We start from the raw sequence: 8,901 nt of genomic DNA, 5'->3' as shown, positions 1-8,901 counted from the left end.
ATATAAAGCAGAAAAGATGTCTTCCTCCTCCAAATATTTATTCTATGCTTTTGAAATTCTAAGCATGAATGTCATGACTTATTTGTTATAGAGACCCCTTTTGTGCTGTGCTCCATGTCCACTAAAGCCTGCTGTGATTTCAGCATTGTGGCAGTAGACAATTCTAATATATTGCTAGGCTTTTCCTGAGGATGTTCTATGTATTTCTGCCCCATGACTTGTTTCAAGTCCACAGGAATCTGCTTCTCCCAGAAGTTCAAGGGAATTAAATCCATCTCTACTCTCAAGGGGGATTTGTCTCCAACTCTAATTTTAGGGGAACTCAAACTAAGACATTTGGTGAATTAAATATATTTAAAGAAGCATGAAGTGTCTTCCAGGGGCCAGACACTATGTATGTTCAATATATGTACCACATATTAAACATGTATTATGAACTGAATGCAATGCAATTCTTTTTATTTACATTCTTTCTAATACAACAATTCTGCAAGGTAAACTTAGCAATAATATTTTCAGAGAGGCCAATTAAATTGCATACATTCACACTAATAAATGAAATTTCAGGAATTTGAAACTCACTTTTTTCTCCGAACTTGAACATTTAGTCATATAAATAAATCACAATAACTCACTTTAAGTGAATCACATTAATCAGATGATTAATGGGCATTATCCTCAAAGAGCATATGGTTTTAAAATAGAGACTAGTAAGTAGCATATAATTGAAATTTACTAAAAAAGTAGATTCATCTAAAGACAAGAAAAAGGTAGCTCTAGTCAACTGTCTCTCTCGATATATATCGATATCTATCTATCTATCTATCTATATATATATATTTACACACACATACACTATTTATTGGGTCTTTCAGATATTTTACTTGACCTCAGAATACCCAAATACTTAATCTCTCTTTTTTTCCAGTGCCATCTCTCCAAGTGGTCTCCAGCCCTGAAAATTCAGATTATTCCTGTCTGTGGGTCTTAGCAACTTGTAAAAATTATAACATCTACAATGAAACTAGATAATTACTTTCATATTTTATGGTCCTAAACTCATCCTCTAGACCTCAGCTTCAGGGTTTCGATTCTAGTCTGATACTTCAGCTCTTTAAGTGTGCTTACTTCCTGGCTTTCTCCTCGTGTCTAGGCCTCAATTTTTGACAAAACTATATCAATAATTTTTCTCAGGCACAGAAAGACCTGCTTCCTATAAGATCTCTGAGGCCATTTTTGCCCTATAACCAAGACCTCTAAATATATTTAAATACATACATAGAATGCAGAGCATATGGATATGTATATAGAAATACATATATTCTCAATTTTATTCCAGTAAATCAGCAATAGGTAATTTATATCATCAATTACCAGCATTAAATTTATACCACTATTTTCTATATAGATGTATCTTTTAGAAAAGATAAATACCTCTTGTGGAAGTGAAGTGATGGATGCTAGTATTTTCACTACATATTCTCATTCATGTATTTCCAATAAAATTAAACATATTCAACAACAGGATAGAGAGAACCCTCTCTTCCATCTTGTCTATTAGTTGAATTCCAAACTCAAATGAACCTTGGATATTATCATCCATGTAAGAAAATACCACAGCATTATCAGTGTTTTGTTTGTTTTGTTTTGTTTTCGTTACATAAGTTCTACACCTAACATGGGGCTCCAACTCACAACCCTGAGATCAAGAGTCAATGTTCTACCAACTGAGCCAGTGCAGTGCCCCTCTTTGTGGTTTTAAGGTTGTCAATTCATTCTGAGTTTATTCAATAATCTTCTAATTACACTTGCATATTGCTAAGCAGAGAAATGCAAAGTGGGTCCCCTCCAATTTTCACTGTTCTATTACTTTTCCCTTTTTCTCTTCCTTTTCCCCTCCTTCTCTATTCCTCTCTCTCCCTCAGATAATACAAATGTTTGCAATCTATTATGAAGAATAAAAAACACATTCTTAATCTATTATTAAGAATAAAGAATAAAGAACTGCTGGGTGGCTCAGCAGTTGGGCACCTACCTTTGGCTCAGGTCATGATTCCGGGATCCGGGATTGAGTCCTGAATCGAGTTCCCTGTGAGGAGCCTGCTTCTTCCTCTGGCTGTGTCTCTGCCTCCCTCTCTCAGTCTGTCTCTCTCATGAATACATAAATAAATCTTAAAAAAAGAAAATAAAGAACACAGGAATTGTGTCATAAAGTACTTGATATCATAACTATTATATTGATTGCTGGGGATACTTACAAATTATTTTCTCATATCAGGCAGGACAAAAATTTGCAACTAAGGTGACAAAAGGAGTTATAACATTAAACCTAAGAGTAAAATGTGAATACACAAGAAAACTTGGAAGCAAACAAAATTAGGGTCTACCTTCCCCATTTCCCAAAAAAATATCTGCCTGTGCTTAGTTGAGAGATTTCCTGAAATGGTAATTGATCAAAGGAAGAAGAAAAAAAAAGTCATCCTTTATCATGAAAATTTGGTACTACTAAGAACATATTGGAGATTAGACATTTCAGGTAGAAATCCCAATGTTTACTTTCCTCTCTGGATAACAACATTCAAATGGGTAGCCAAAATAATATTCACTCTCACCCTCATTGACCTGATAAAAAGAACACAATCATTATTTGATATTTGTGAATGTTATTATGATATGGATAACACAAAAAGCATTAAATACAGTTAAATCATTAAGTATGGTTAAAGCATTAAATATGGTCTTCTAAATAGGTCTTAATTAAACTCTTAAGGCATATTTAGTCAATGAATCAAAAACCTTTGCAGACTCTTAAATTACCTGTCAATTTTTCTGCAATATTGTAACATCCTGTCTAATAAGATTCCCTTGCCATTATCTGAGAATGATCTTAATACGTCCTTAATTGATATGTTTATTTAATATCTATTGATTACTATATTTAGAAGAAAATTATCACACAGATTAGAAGAGCCAAATCTCATAAACACCTCATTCCAGTAAAGCTTAGCTCCTTTTCTTTTACTGAGCTGTGTAACAGCTCACTGACTCAAATCATTTACTTATCATTAAAAAAGGAATTTCTATAGTATATATCTAAAAAAAAAAATCAAGGCAAAAATCCTTTCAGAGTCACACTTCTCTTTGGAGTAATTCAATGAGTCGTCACAATATGACAACTGCGTGATTTGTTGTGGAAAAAAAAGCAGCAGCCATTGTGAAGCAAAAAAAAAAATTATAGATTTTATTTCAAAAAGATTGAAGCCTGTGAAAACACTTCATTTACAGAAACTTTGATGCCAAAGTCTATACGCACTAAATAAATTAGAGGCTGGGGAATAAATACTTAAGGTTGGTTATGTTTAAAAGAAAAAAACTGAATCAACAGTGAATAAAGTTTAACCAACTTTTCAGCAAAATGAAGAGGGATGAGAGAAATTTGGTTATAAATTTTAAATAATTTCATGTCCAAGTCGAATGTCTGAGATCCCATCTAGGAAATGTCAGAAAGGATAGTTATCTTGGGACTGGCAAGAGGCATTTTAACTATAACCAATTTAGCATCAATAGATAGAATTTTTGGTTACACCTTCATAAAATAGCAGAAAACCTAGCTTAAATGGAACTTCTGAGAACACAAAACTTCTGCTCTCTCTGTCAGCTGAAGCAAATAGTGTTCATTTGATTTGAGTGTTCTATTCCAAACATGTTCAATCACAGCCATGAAATTCACTATGGATTTCAATAGAAAATTTTAAATCATCTTGTTCATATTGTTTTAGGCTAGTCTTTCTTTAAAATTGTCCCGGGTGAGGAGTTTAGTTTTTGTTTTTGTTTTTGTTTTTTTGGCACCACTGAAGGCAAGACATCCTGCTCATATCCGTGCTGAGAGATTTTTGTCATTTCCTGAAAATCACGCAATGGGCAAAAGTTGTTCCTAAAGGAAGGTCATGTAAAACTTCAAGGATTAGAGTTTCTTCTCGTGAATATGAAATAAGAAGTGCCTTCCCCTCCCATTTTATTTAGCTATGCAAAGGCTATGTCTCCCTGATGACCTGACACAGACCCAGCCAACACCATCCATAATGAAAATCAATGGCACCAAGTCACTAAACAATTACTCTGTCTTCTTTAAAAATGCACAAGTCTTCAAAAAACAAGGATTTAGAGACTGATTAATTTGCCATTTGTCTAGGAGATTGCACTGGCTGCATTATTTAAGAAGTGCCTTGTCTTTGCACCCTCAAAAGCTGAAACAAGATCAAAGATTTGAGAATCACCAGTTTCCATGAAGGGCATTTGGTGGCAGTATGAAAAGCAACCAGAATATGTGCCCTGGGCCTGCAGCACTCAGAATCTTTCCCATATATAAGACCACGGTAGAATGTAGATTCTCCATATATACAATGTAAAAAATAAACCATGGTTCAAAACATGGTCATACATTTATTTACTCAATGAAATATTCATGGGGATATATATTTTTATTCATGTTTTCCGAGAGAAAGAAAACCAATCTTAGCACATCCACACTAAATCAGTCATATTCTCATCCTGATTCCTTCCTCTCTTTTGCCCTCTTTTTCCACTTATCTAAATCTGTTGATGATTATATCATGTGATAATTATCTTTTCCGCCTTAATTTTGATCCTCACTATACCATCTCTTGGCAGAAACTCCCACTCTCATAATTTCTCTTCCAGTAGACACTGTAGAAAAACTTATCAAGATATATATTGTGTTTTCCCTTCCCTACTCCTATGACACTGGAGGGTAGCCAAGTATTTTTCATTTTTATATGTGTTTATTTGATTGGTGCACTTATTTATATGGCACAAAGAAGAAATTTCTCGAAACATTCTTCCCTTATAAAACCTTATAATGACTAAAATTATTTTACTAGAAACACATTTCTGAGTAACAGGAATCTGTAGGAAGCAATTTCTCTAAGACTTAAGAATTAGAAATAAGAGGTAAGATAGAGGAGAGTCTGCATGCTTCTCTGGATAGTTCTCCCAGGATACTGAGAAAGGGAGCCTCCAGAAGAAGATGGCATCACTTCAGGAAGTACAGCACTGTGACTGCATCTTGAAAGATAGTCTCTAGACAGATGACTTGGTGCATCACATCACAGAGGACTCGTGGAAAGTACTGGAGGTCATTCTTATATGCAGTCATAGATTTTCTGAGTATCGCTGTCCCTTATATAGTCTGTTTATAGTGGCTCATATGTCACTTAACTATTTCCTCAGTCTATTTCTCACTTAGTAAAACTCATTTCTCCTCATATGTTTACTCAGTGAATAATAAAGTTAGAAATAAATGACTGTCCATGCTTAGCCTGAGACCAAGCAGGTGTTTTCCTCAATTTTTTTAAGATAAGCCAAAAAGGAGAATAAAGATAGTATCCTGACACTCATTCCTTTTACATCCATGATATAAACAAGTGGTTTTAAAAATAATCAGAAGCTAGTCTTCCAGAGGCTGGGGAGAGAAACCTTCTGAAGGCTAGAAACTGTTTTGGACAATGTGATTGATTGTTGATTTCCAGAGGATTTCTCTATGTGTACATTGTTGTACCTTGCAACCACTGGAAAGGAAATCAATCATTCATTTCTCTGACACCTGTGTGACATAGTATAAACACATATTGCTTGTGTTATTCCTAAAGCAACCAATTTTAACAGCTGATAGCAAACAGGTCTGACTATCCTTAATTAATAGATGAACCAATCAAATCTTAGGTTAAGTGACTAACATAAGGTCATATGAATGACCCTACATGACCAAGCCAAGCCAGAGCCTATATCTCATAACTTCAATGCTATTTTACACTATCTTATGTCACTAAATGATTTCTAAAAATCAAGGAAAAAATTAATTCCCATGTCTGGTTTATTCTCTATCATGTATTCACCCAAGAACTTTTCAGAAGGAATGCATATTCAATAAGATAAACCAAAGTAGAAAGAAAAACAACAGACTACTCTACCAAAGGCCTATGTGTATGTGTTGTCAACTCACTATCATCACCACTCCTTCCTAGAAGAATGGACAAAGGATTACATTTCTAGAATGTTCCTCTGCATATGGTTCCAGTTTAGAATATGCCAATGAGATACCCTCATGTGAGACTGAAAGACCAAAAAAGGGGAGGCCATTATTCTCTGGAGGCAAGAAGGCAGAGACATGGGCCTATGGCAGACTCTAAGCTCCCGGTAGCTTCCAGGAATGTTACCATCAATTACTTACATCAACTGCCTAAGCAGTGGCTCCTGGACCATCACATGCTTAGTGGTGGTTTAGAGTGTTCAAAGTAGCTTGTACATGAGTTGCTTGAAAGATTCTCTATGAGATTCTTGTGTTTCCAGCTGCTTAGGGAGATGTTCTTGAGAGCTGCACATTGCTTCCAGAAGTTGAAATCCTCAGCACAGGATTCCCTGTCCTTTGCTCTCACAGAACTTCTAATGGTTGTGTAATTCTTTAATTTCTTATGTTAAAATCCTTCATTAATGGAAAATATAGAATATCTTTGTTTTCCTGGCCTAATGCTGCCTGTTAGAGGAAACATCATTAGAAATGCTATCTGAAAAAAAAAAAAAAAAGAAATGCTATCTGAACACAGGTTTTACCCAAATGCTCTTGTAATGATGATTTTACATGGTGCAATAAGGGCATTCATGAAGCTAAAATAATTAGATAGCCATAACCAATGCTTTCAGAAGTCAGAATTCCTAGTAGTACTGTTAAGTAGATATGTTACTGATTTTTTTCAATAAATCAAACCAATAGGCTACTGAACATAAAGTGAGCATAAGCATGACTTAAATGTTTGTCTGTGAATCATATCAATCAAAGGCAAAATACCCTAAGTTATCAATAAAATATTTTGCATTCAATATTTTTATGATGTGTTGGATTGTATACACATACTTTAAAAAAATGGCTAATGATTTATTAAACATGATATTCTATAAATTAATATTTTGTTCTGCCATGAATATTTTATGTATTTTTAGGGCCATAAATATTTATTTTCATTTAGATGGGTATAAAGTAATCTTTTAAGCCTCTGACGTGATTCAATGTAATTGCAGAATAGAGTCCAACATAGAAAAAATTTACTCTTACTTTCAAGACCGCTTATGTAAATTAACAAGGATTAATATTCTTAGGCATCAATGTCCTTAGGTATAATAATGTCTTTGTGACTATTAAAGACTATTTTAGACTACTCATACTTTTAAAGATGAAAACTGAAGTAGTTATGGCGATGGCATAGGGAACTTGCTTTTTGATACTTCATCAAAGAAAAATTAACAAAGAAGAAAACACTTCCATTAATTAAATGTGGCAAAATCTTGGTAATTTAAAAATCTGGCTTTTGGTGATATGAGAATTTGCCATTCAATTCTCTGCTCTTTTGGAGATGTTTTAAGTCTTCCTAATAAAATGCACATAAGTAAAAAAGATAAAGCCTTAAAGAAGTTTTCTTAGCTTTTACATCATCATTAAAGTAATTTCTTACAAGATATGAGAAAAGAGTATCTCAACAAAAATGGTAAAATGGGCTTAAATTGAGTAAAACAAATATTACAGCAAAACAATAAAATAAATATGAAATACATTTCATATTCAAGATATTTTGAACATGCGGGATCCCCAGGTGGCTCAGCAGTTTAGCGTCTGCCTTCAGCCCAGGGCCTGATCCTGGAGACCAGGATCGAGTCCCACGTCAGGCTCCCTGCATGGAGCCTGCTTCTTCCTCTGCCTGTATCTCTGTCTCTGTGTCTCTCATGAATAAATAAATAAGATCTTTTTAAAAAAAGATATTTTGAATGTGAAATACAAGTTATAGAAAAACCACTGGACTTTGTTCACATGAACTGACCAGTGCACATACAGTCTTTATCACCTATCTTTTCATTTTAGGATTTTCCAATATCAGTCCCTTTCAGGGAACAATAAAGGAAACTAACTGATGATTTAGTGTTTATGTTATTTAACTACATTGCAAAATCTCAATTAATTCTTATATTACATCTGATGAGTAGGTGTTATTTGTTCCATTTTACAGAACTAGAGACTAAAGCTCAAAGAAATATAATATAGGCACACATACACCAAAAAAGGAAAAGAAATAGGATTTAAGAAGATGTCTACATGATGTCCAGGATTTCATGTTTTCTTGCTCTATCATGTTTCTCTTTCTTGATGATTCTGAATACGGATTATAATACAGTGATGAAACATATCAGTTTATGTTATGTGAGATTTTTCTAGCTTCATGATTCCTCTATATATTTCCTATGAATAAAGTAGATGATGTACAATTGGCAAAATATGTTTTAATTCATGATTGTTATTATTAAGACAATGTGGTTATATCAATTGGTGCTATGTTATTTATTTAAATAAAATATTTCTAGATAAAGTGGTTGTATTCTAGTCTCTTAAGATCTTAACTTCTCTATACTTGTTTCTTATGTCAGAAGGAATAAAAGTCTGGTCTATATGCATATTTGAGTTAGCATAAAGTGATAACATGAAATGTTGCTGGTGAATATGAAGACAAAAGTCCATGGTAGAGAGACACTATAAAATAGAAGCAGGTATCCTTGACTAAGAGCTAGCAATATTTGTATCTAATATCAGTTTTAATAGTAATCAATTGTAGGATTTAGGGTTAATCATTTTACACCTCTGAATCAATTTCACTATCTATACAATAAGACTTTAAGACTAGACTAGTATTTTTCAAAACATATTTTTTAGATATCCTGGGTTCTACTGATTGGCTTCAGATGCTTCTACACATTTAATGAGGAAATCTCTATCCTCCAGATAGGGATCCTGGCCCCTTGTTTGCTTCACAAAGGACTACTCAGATACATATTTTATAT

The sequence above is a fragment of the Canis aureus genome, chromosome 10 (assembly GCF_053574225.1).
Source record: "Canis aureus isolate CA01 chromosome 10, VMU_Caureus_v.1.0, whole genome shotgun sequence".
NCBI lineage: Eukaryota > Metazoa > Chordata > Mammalia > Carnivora > Canidae > Canis > Canis aureus.
This window is presented reverse-complemented; position numbering follows the sequence as displayed.